This window comes from Oncorhynchus masou, chromosome 33 (assembly GCF_036934945.1).
Source record: "Oncorhynchus masou masou isolate Uvic2021 chromosome 33, UVic_Omas_1.1, whole genome shotgun sequence".
NCBI classification, from domain to species: domain Eukaryota; kingdom Metazoa; phylum Chordata; class Actinopteri; order Salmoniformes; family Salmonidae; genus Oncorhynchus; species Oncorhynchus masou.
The window spans coordinates 12,759,976-12,770,738 of record NC_088244.1 but is presented as its reverse complement, the minus strand read 5'-3'; the positions used below and the strand labels follow the sequence as shown (position 1 = coordinate 12,770,738).

Here is a 10,763-nt window from a genome sequence, read left to right as displayed (position 1 = left end):
ACACTTTTCTAATACAGACCTGGACAGAGAGAGGGAGACAGAGAAACACTTTTCTAATAGAGACCTGGACAGAGGGAGAGGGAGACAGAGAGGGAGACAGAGAGGGAGACAGAGAAACACACTTTTCTAATACAGACCTGGACAGAGAGAGACAGAGAAACATACTTTTCTAATAGAGACCTGGACAGAGAGAGAGGGAGACAGAAACACACTTTTCTAATAGAGACCTGGACAGACAGAGAGGGAGACAGAGAGGGAGACAGGGAGAGACAGAGAAACACACTTTTCTAATAGAGACCTGGACAGAGGGAGAGGAAGACAGACAAGGAGACAGAGAGGGAGACAGAGAGGGAGACAGAGAAACACACTTTTCTAATAGAGCCTTGGACAGAGGTAGAGGGAGACAGAGAAACACACTTTTCTAATAGAGACCTGGACAGACAGAGAGGGAGACAGAGAGGGAGACAGGGAGAGACAGAGAAACACACTTTTCTAATAGAGACCTGGACAGAGGGAGAGGGAGACAGAGAGGGAGACAGAGAGAGACAGAGAAACACACTTTTCTAATAGAGACCTGGACAGAGGGAGAGGAAGACAGACAAGAAGACAGAGAGGGAGACAGAGGGAGACAGAGAAACACACTTTTCTAATAGAGCCTTGGACAGAGGTAGAGGGAGACAGAGAAACACACTTTTCTAATAGAGACCTGGACAGAGGGAGAAGGAGACAGAGAGGGAGACAGAGAGAGACAGAGAAACACACTTTTCTAATAGAGACCTGGACAGAGGGAGAGGGAGACAGACAGGGAGACAGAGAGGGAGACAGAGAGGGAGACAGAGAGAGACAGAGAAACACACTTTTCTAATAGAGACCTGGACAGAGGGAGAGGGAGACAGACAGGGAGACAGAGAGGGCGACAGAGAGGGAGACAGAGAAACACACTTTTCTAATAGAGACCTGGACAGAGAGAGACAGAGAAACATACTTTTCTAATAGAGACCTGGACAGACAGAGAGGGAGACAGAGAGGGAGACAGAGAGAGACAGAGAAACACACTTTTCTAATAGAGCCCTGGACAGAGGTAGAGGGAGACAGAGAAACACACTTTTCTAATAGAGACCTGGACAGAGGGAGAGGGAGACAGAGAGGGAGACAGAGAGAGACAGAGAAACACACTTTTCTAATAGAGACCTGGACAGAGGGAGAGGGAGACAGACAAGGAGACAGAGAGGGAGACAGAGAAGGAGACAGAGAGGGAGACAGGGAGGGAGACAGAGAAACACACTTTTCTAATAGAGCCTTGGACAGAGGTAGAGGGAGACAGAGAAACACACTTTTCTAATAGAGCCTTGGACAGAGGGAGAGGGAGACAGACAATGAGACAGAGAGGGAGCCAGAGAGGGAGACAGAGAGGGAGACAGAGAAACACACTTTTCTAATAGAGACCTGGACAGAGGGAGAGGGAGATAGAGAGGGAGACAGAGAGAGACAGAGAAACACACTTTTCTAATAGAGACCTGGACAGAGGGAGAGGGAGACAGACAGGGAGACAGAGAGGGAGACAGAGAGGGAGACAGAGAAACATACTTTTCTAATAGAGACCTGGACAGAGGGAGAGGGAGACAGACAGGGAGACAGAGAGGGAGACAGAGAGGGAGACAGAGAGGGAGACAGAGAAACATACTTTTCTAATAGAGACCTGGACAGAGGGAGAGGGAGACAGAGAGGGAGACAGAGAGAGACAGAGAGGGAGACAGAGAGGGAGACAGAGAGAGAGACAGAGAGGGAGACAGAGAGGGAGACAGAGAGGGAGACAGAGAGGCTGGGAACTGATGACGTATGCATATGGACATTTAGTTCATGGTCACCGACCTGTACAGAGCAAACCCATCATCAGAACAATTCAACCAGCCTTTTACACACGCACACACACGCGCACACACACACAGGCGCGTGCACACTAGAGATCGACAGATTAACTAGATTTCAAGTTTTCAGAACAATCGGAAATCTGTATTTTTTTTATTTTACACCTTTATTTAACTCAACAAGTCAGTGAAGAACACATTGTTATTTTCAATGACAGCCGAGGAATGGTGGGTTAACTGCCTTATTCATGGGCAGAACCACAGATTATTACCTTGTCAGCTCGGGGGATCCAACCTTACAGTTAACTAGTCCAACGCTCTAACCACCTGCCTCTCATTGCACTCTGTGAGGAGCCTGCATGTTACGCGAATGCGGTAGAAGCCAAGGTAAGTTGCTAGCTAGCATTAAACTTATCTTATAAAAAATAATCAATCGTAATCACTAGTTAACTGCACATGATTGATGATATTACTAGTTTATCTAGCGTGTCCTGCGTTGCATATAATCGATGCGGTGCGTATCGTTGCTCCAACGTGTACCTAACCATAAACATCAATGCCTTTCTTAAAATCAATACACAGAAGTACATATTTTTAAACCTGCATATTTAGCTAAAAGAAATCCAGGTTAGCAGGCAATATTAATCAGGTGAAATTGTGTCACTTCTGTTGCGTTCATTGCACGCAGAGTCAGGGTATATGCAACAGTTTGGGCCACATAATTTGCCAGACTTTTACATAATTATGACATAACATTGAAGGTTGTGCAATGTAACAGGAATATTTAGACTGATGGATGCCACCCGTTAGATAAAATACGGAACGGGTCTGTATATCACTGAAAGAATAAGGGTCTTGTTTTCGGGAGGATAGCTTCCGGATTCAACCATATTAATGACCTAAGGCTCGTATTTCTGTGTGTTATCATGTTATAACTAAGTGTATGATTTGATAGAGCAGTCTGACTGAGCGATGGTAGGCAGCAGCAGGCTCATAAGCATTCATTCAAACAGCACTTTCGTGCATTTGCCAGCAGCTGTTTATGACTTCAAGCCTATCAACTCCCGAGATTAGACTGGTGTAACCGATGTGAAATGGCTAGTTAGTTTGCGGGGCGCGCGCTAATACCGTTTCAAACGTCACTCGCTCTGAGACTTGGAGTGGTTGTTCCCCTTGCTCTGCAAGGGCCGCGGCTTTTGTGGAGCGATGGGTAACGCTGCTTCGAGGGTGTCTGTCGTCGTTGTGTTGCTGGTTCGAGCCCAGGGAGGAGCGAGGAGAGGGACGGAAGCTATACTGTTACACTGGCAATACTAAAGTGCCTATAAGAACCTCCAATAGTCAAAGGTATATGAAATACAAATGGCATAGAGAGAAATAGTCCTATAATAACTACAACCTAAAACTTCTTACCTGGGAATATTGAAGACTCATGTTAAAAGGAACCACCACCTTTCATATGTTCTCATGTTCTGAGCAAGGAACTCAAACTTGAGCTTTCTTACATGGCACATATTGCACTTTTACTTTCTTCTCCAACACTTTGTTTTTGCGTTATTTAAACCAAATTGAAAATGTTTCATTACATATTTGAGGCTAAATTGATTTTATTTCTGTATTATATTTTAACTTAATAAGTGTTCATTCAGTATTGTTGTAATTGTCATTATGACAAATAAATAAATAAAATTGTCCGATTAATCTGTATCAGCTTTTTTTGGTCCTCCAATAATTGGTATCGGCGTTGACAAATCATAATCGGTTGACCTCTAGCACACACACACACAGGCGCACACACACACACACACACACACACACACACACACACACACACACACACACACACACACTTAGAGCAGCTCATCCTAATCTCCCCGGAGCAGCACAATTAGCCTCCACTGTAACCAGATCTACTGAGGAGAGCAGCCAGGGAGGGGAGGGAGGGAGGGAGGGACCCCCCTTCTCACACACACATACACACTCCTCACTCAGTCTGACACAGTAAATCAATTGCACCTGCGTGTCTTTTACTGGAGGAAAGTCACACACACCTCAGCAGTCTACAGTAGCTATTTCTGTGTGTGTGTGTGTGTGTGTGTGTGTGTGTGTGTGTGTGTGTGTGTGTGTGTGTGTGTGTGTGTGTGTGTGTGTGTGTGTGTGTGTGTGTGTGTGTGTGTGTGTGTGTGTACTAAATCATATGAAAAGACAATCCATGGAAGGTCACAATGGAATGTCCCTTGCCATTGCTTTAGTCAATTATATAAAGTAACAAGAGATGAATAATCCAACTTGAAGGAAGTGAAAAGCTACGGTTTCCTTTGATCCTCTGTCTCGTGACATCAGTACAGATCATTACTGCACTATTCTCTCTAACGTCTTTGTTGTATTGTATATTCTAGAGACATCAGTACAGATCATTACTGCACTATTCTCTCTAACGTCTTTGTTGTATTGTATATTCTAGAGACATCAGTACAGATCATTACTGCACTATTCTCTCTAACGTCTTTGTTGTATTGTATATTCTAGAGACATCAGTACAGATCATTACTGCACTATTCTCTCTAACGTCTTTGTTGTATTGTATATTCTAGTTTGCTATAAACATTACTTCACTATTCTCTCTAATGTCTTTGTTGTATTGTATATTCTAGTTTGCTATAAACATTACTGCACTATTCTCTCTAATGTCTTTGTTGTATTGTATATTCTAGTTTGCTATAAACATTACTGCACTATTCTCTCTAATGTCTTTGTTGTATTGTATATTCTAGTTTGCTATAAACATTACTGCACTATTCTCTCTAATGTCTTTGTTGTATTGTATATTCTAGTTTGCTAAAAACATTACTGCACTATTCTCTCTAATGTCTTTGTTGTATTGTATATTCTAGTTTGCTATAAACATTACTGCACTATTCTCTCTAATGTCTTTGTTGTATTGTATATTCTAGTTTGCTATAAACATTACTGCACTATTCTCTCTAATGTCTTTGTTGTATTGTATATTCTAGTTTGCTATAAACATTACTGCACTATTCCCTCTAATGTCTTTGTTGTATTGTATATTCTAGTTTGCTATAAACATTACTGCACTATTCTCTCTATCGTCTTTGTTGCATTGTATATTCTAGTTTGCTATAAACATTACTGCACTATTCCCTCTAATGTCTTTGTTGCATTGTATATTCTAGTTTGCTATAAACATTACTGCACTATTCCCTCTAATGTCTTTGTTGCATTGTATATTCTAGTTTGCTATAAACATTACTGCACTATTCCCTCTAATGTCTTTGTTGTATTGTATATTCTAGTTTGCTATAAACATTACTGCACTATTCTCTCTAATGTCTTTGTTGTATTGTATATTCTAGTTTGCTATAAACATTACTGCACTATTCTCTCTATCGTCTTTGTTGCATTGTATATTCTAGTTTGCTATAAACATTACTGCACTATTCCCTCTAATATCTTTGTTGTATTGTATATTCTAGTTTGCTATAAACATTACTGCACTATTCTCTCTAATGTCTTTGTTGTATTGTATATTCTAGTTTGCTATAAACATTACTGCACTATTCTCTCTAATGTCTTTGTTGTATTGTATATTCTAGTTTGCTATAAACATTACTGCACTATTCTCTCTAATGTCTTTGTTGTATTGTATATTCTAGTTTGCTATAAACATTACTGCACTATTCTCTCTAATGTCTTTGTTGTATTGTATATTCTAGTTTGCTATAAACATTACTGCACTATTCTCTCTAATGTCTTTGTTGTATTGTATATTCTAGTTTGCTATAAACATTACTGCACTATTCTCTCTAATGTCTTTGTTGTATTGTATATTCTAGTTTGCTATAAACATTACTGCACTATTCTCTCTAATGTCTTTGTTGTATTGTATATTCTAGTTTGCTATAAACATTACTGCACTATTCTCTCTAATGTCTTTGTTGTATTGTATATTCTAGTTTGCTATAAACATTACTGCACTATTCTCTCTAATGTCTTTGTTGTATTGTATATTCTAGTTTGCTATAAACATTACTGCACTATTCTCTCTAATGTCTTTGTTGTATTGTATATTCTAGTTTGCTATAAACATTACTGCACTATTCTCTCTAATGTCTTTGTTGTATTGTATATTCTAGTTTGCTATAAACATTACTGCACTATTCCCTCTAATGTCTTTGTTGTATTGTATATTCTAGTTTGCTATAAACATTACTGCACTATTCTCTCTAATGTCTTTGTTGTATTGTATATTCTAGTTTGCTATAAACATTACTGCACTATTCTCTCTATCGTCTTTGTTGCATTGTATATTCTAGTTTGCTATAAACATTACTGCACTATTCCCTCTAATATCTTTGTTGTATTGTATATTCTAGTTTGCTATAAACATTACTGCACTATTCTCTCTAACGTCTTTGTTGTATTGTATATTCTTGCTATAAACAAGTAGAAAAACGTCTGTAAAAGACAGTTTTCACTCAGCACAAATTCTTCAGCGTTTTGCAGTTACAAATACTATACACACAGCATACAACCACGCACGCAAATACAGACACTAACAGGATCCAAATCTGATCTAATTTGATCTATGCTCCTATGGTGATGTGTCAACACTGCTTCCCCTGTGTACAAAACCTATTATATCATCTGCATGTTCACATTTAGACTGGTCTCCTACTGGCAGACACACACACACACACACACACTACCACAGACACACACACACACTACCACAGACACACACACACACTACCACAGACACACAAACACACTACCACAGACACACAAACACACTACCACAGACACACAAACACACTACCACAGACACACAAACACACTACCACAGACACACAAACACACTACCACAGACACACAAACACACTACCACAGACACACACACTCCACAGACAGACACACATACTCACACACACTTCCACGGAAACACACAATACCACAGACACACTATCACAGACACTGCCACAGACACACACACACTACCACAGACACAAACACACACTACCACACACTACCACAGCCACACACTCCAAAAGACAGACACACACATTACTGCAGACACAGACACCGACACAGACACACACACTACCACAGACACACACACTACCACAGGCACACACACTACCACAGGCACACACACTACCACAGGCACACACACTACCACAGGCACACACACTACCACAGACACACACACACTACCACAGACACACACACACTACCACAGACACACACACACTACCACAGACACACACACACTACCACAGACACATACACACTACCACAGAAAAACACACACATAAACACACTTCAACAGACACACTACCACAGACACACTACCACCGACACCCACACACTACCACAGGCACACACACTACCACAGGCACACAAACACTAGCACAGACAGACAAACACTACCACAGACACACACACACACTACCACAGACACACACACACACTACCACAGACACACACACACACAGACTACCACAGACACACACAGACTACCACAGACACACACAGCCTACCAGACACACACACACACACACGACCACAGACACCCCCCCACACACACAGTACCAGACACACACACAGTGCCAGACACACACACAGTACCAGACACACACACAGTACCAGACACACACACAGTACCAGACACACACACAGTACCAGACACACACACAGTACCACAGACACAAATTACCACAGACACAAATTACCACAGACACACACTCCGCCACACCTCCACCACAGAGACACACAAACACTACCACAGACACACACACACACACACACTACCACAGACACACACACACTACCACAGACACACACTACCACAGGCAGACACACACACACTACCACAGGCAGACTTACACACACTACCACACACACACACACTCCACCACAAACACACACACACACACACTACCACAGACACACTACCACAGACACACACACACACACTACCACACACACACACACACTACCACAGACACACACACACACACACACACACTACCACAGACACACACACTACCACAGACACACAACCACAGACACACTACCACAAACACACACACACACACACTACCACAGACACACTACCACAGACACACACACACACACTACCACACACACACACACACACACACACACACTACCACAGACACACACACTACCACAGACACACAACCACAGACACACTACCACAGACACACACACTACCACAGACACACACACACTACCACAGACACACACACTACCACACACACACACACACACACACACACACACACACACACACACACACACACACACACACACACACACACACACACACACACACACACACACACACTACCACAGACACACACACTACCACAGACACACACACTACCACAGACACACACACTACCACACTACCACAGACACACACACACACACACAACCACAGACACACACACACACACTACCACAGACACACACACACACACACACACACACACACACACACACTACCACAGACACACACACACACACACATTACCACAGACACATTACCACAGAGTGAGAAAGTCACTTCTATGGAGTTCGTGTCTGCACATATTTGGATATATACCCAAAAACCACAGCATTCTGTTTTATACAATATTCACAATTTTGGTTTGGCAAAAACATTGAGTAAGAAAATAGGAGAGTCAAAAAATGTGTATATCTTAAAGGCTTATGTGCTGGAGTCAGAGACAGAGTCAGAGAGACATGGAGAAATGGAGTCAGAGAGACATGGAGTCAGAGAGACAGAGAGACATGGAGAAATGGAGTCAAAGAGACATGGAGACTGAGAGACATGGAGTCAGAGAGACATGGAGTCAGAGAGACATGGAGTCAGAGAGACATGAAAACATGGAGTCAGAGAGACATGGAGTCAGAGAGACATGGAGTCAGAGAGACATGGAGTCAGAGAGACATGGAGTCAGAGAGACATGGAGTCAGAGAGACATGGAGTCAGAGAGACATGGAGTCAGAGAGACATGGAGACAGAGAGACATGGAGACAGAGAGACATGGAGACAGAGAGACATGGAGACAGAGAGACATGGAGACAGAGAGATAGACAGAGAGACATGAAAACATGGAGTCAGAGAGACAGAGAGACATGGAGCCAGAAAGACATGAAAACATGGAGACAGAGAGACATGGAGACAGAAAGACATGGAGTCAGAGAGACATGAAAACATGGAGTCCGAGAGACATGGAGTCAGAGAGACATGAAAACATGGAGTCAGAGAGACAGAGAGACATGGAGCCACGTAGTCAGAGAGACATGGAGTCAGAGAGACATGGAGACAGAGAGACATGGAGTCAGAGAGACATGGAGTCAGAGAGACAGAGAGACATGGAGACACGTAGACAGAGAGACATGGAGTCAGAGAGACATGAAGACATGGAGTCAGAGAGACATGGAGTCAGAGAGACATGGAGTCAGAGAGACATGAAGTCAGAGAGACATGGAGACACGGAATCAGAGAGACATGAAGTCAGAGAGCCAGAGAGACATGGAGCCAGAGAGACATGGAGCCAGAGACACATGAAGACATGGAGTCAGAGAGACATGAAGACATGGAGTCAGAGAGACATGAAGACATGGAGTCAGAGAGACATGAAGACATGGAGTCAGAGAGACATGGAGACACATAGTCAGAGAGACATGAAGTCAGAGAGACAGAGAGACATGGAGCCACGTAGTCAGAGAGACATGGATTCAGAGAGACATGAAGACAGAGAGACATGGAGCCAGAGAGACATGAAAACATGGAGTCAGAGAGACATGGAGACATGGAGACACGGAGTCAGAGAGACATGAAGTCAGAGAGACAGAGAGACATGGAGCCACATAGTCAGAGAGACATGGAGTCAGAGAGACATGAAGACATGGAGTCAGAGAGACATGGAGTCAGAGAGACATGGAGTCAGAGAGACATGAAGTCAGAGAGACATGGAGACACGGAGTCAGAGAGACATGAAGTCAGAGAGACAGAGAGACATGGAGCCACATAGTCAGAGAGACATGGAGTCAGAGAGACATGAAGACATGGAGTCAGAGAGACATGGAGTCAGAGAGACATGGAGTCAGAGAGACATGAAAACATGGAGTCAGAGAGACATGAAAACATGGAGTCAGAGAGACATGGAGACATGGAGTCAGAGAGACATGGAGTCAGAGAGACATAGAGACAGAGAGACATGGAGACAGAGAGACATGGAGACAGAGAGACATAGAGACGGAGAGACATGGAGTCAGAGAGACATGGAGACAGAGAGACATGGAGACAGAGAGACATGGAGACAGAGAGAAATAGAGACAGAGAGAAATAGAGACAGAGAGACCTGAAAACATGGAGTCAGAGAAACATGGAGTCAGAGAGACATAGAGACATGGAGTCAGAGAGACATAGAGTCAGAGAGACATGGAGACAGAGAGACATGGAGACATGGAGACAGAGAGAAATAGAGAAAGAGAGACATGGAGTCAGCGAGACCTGAAAACATGGAGTCAGAGAGACATGGAGACATGGAGTCAGAGAGACATGGAGACATGGAGTCAGAGAGACATGGAGTCAGAGAGACATGGAGTCAGAGAGACATGGAGTCAGAGAGATATGAAAACATGGAGTCAGAGAGACATAGAGACATGGAGCCAGAGAGACAGAGTCAGAGAGACATGGAGCCAGAGAGAAAGAGTCAGAGAGACATGGAGACAGAGAGAAATAGAGTCAGAGAGACATGGAGACAGAGAGAAATAGAGTCAGAGAGACATGGAGTCAGAGAGACATGAAAACATGGAGTCAGAGAGACACGGAGTCAGAGA

General features: G+C 43.1%; 1 protein-coding gene across 1 annotated transcript in view; it reads right to left on the bottom strand.

Moving 5' to 3' along the window:
- wnt5a (wingless-type MMTV integration site family, member 5a) overlaps positions 1-10,763 on the bottom strand; it is a 28,148-nt gene that overhangs the window by 10,117 nt on the left and 7,268 nt on the right. The gene's annotated exons all lie outside the window — the stretch shown is intronic.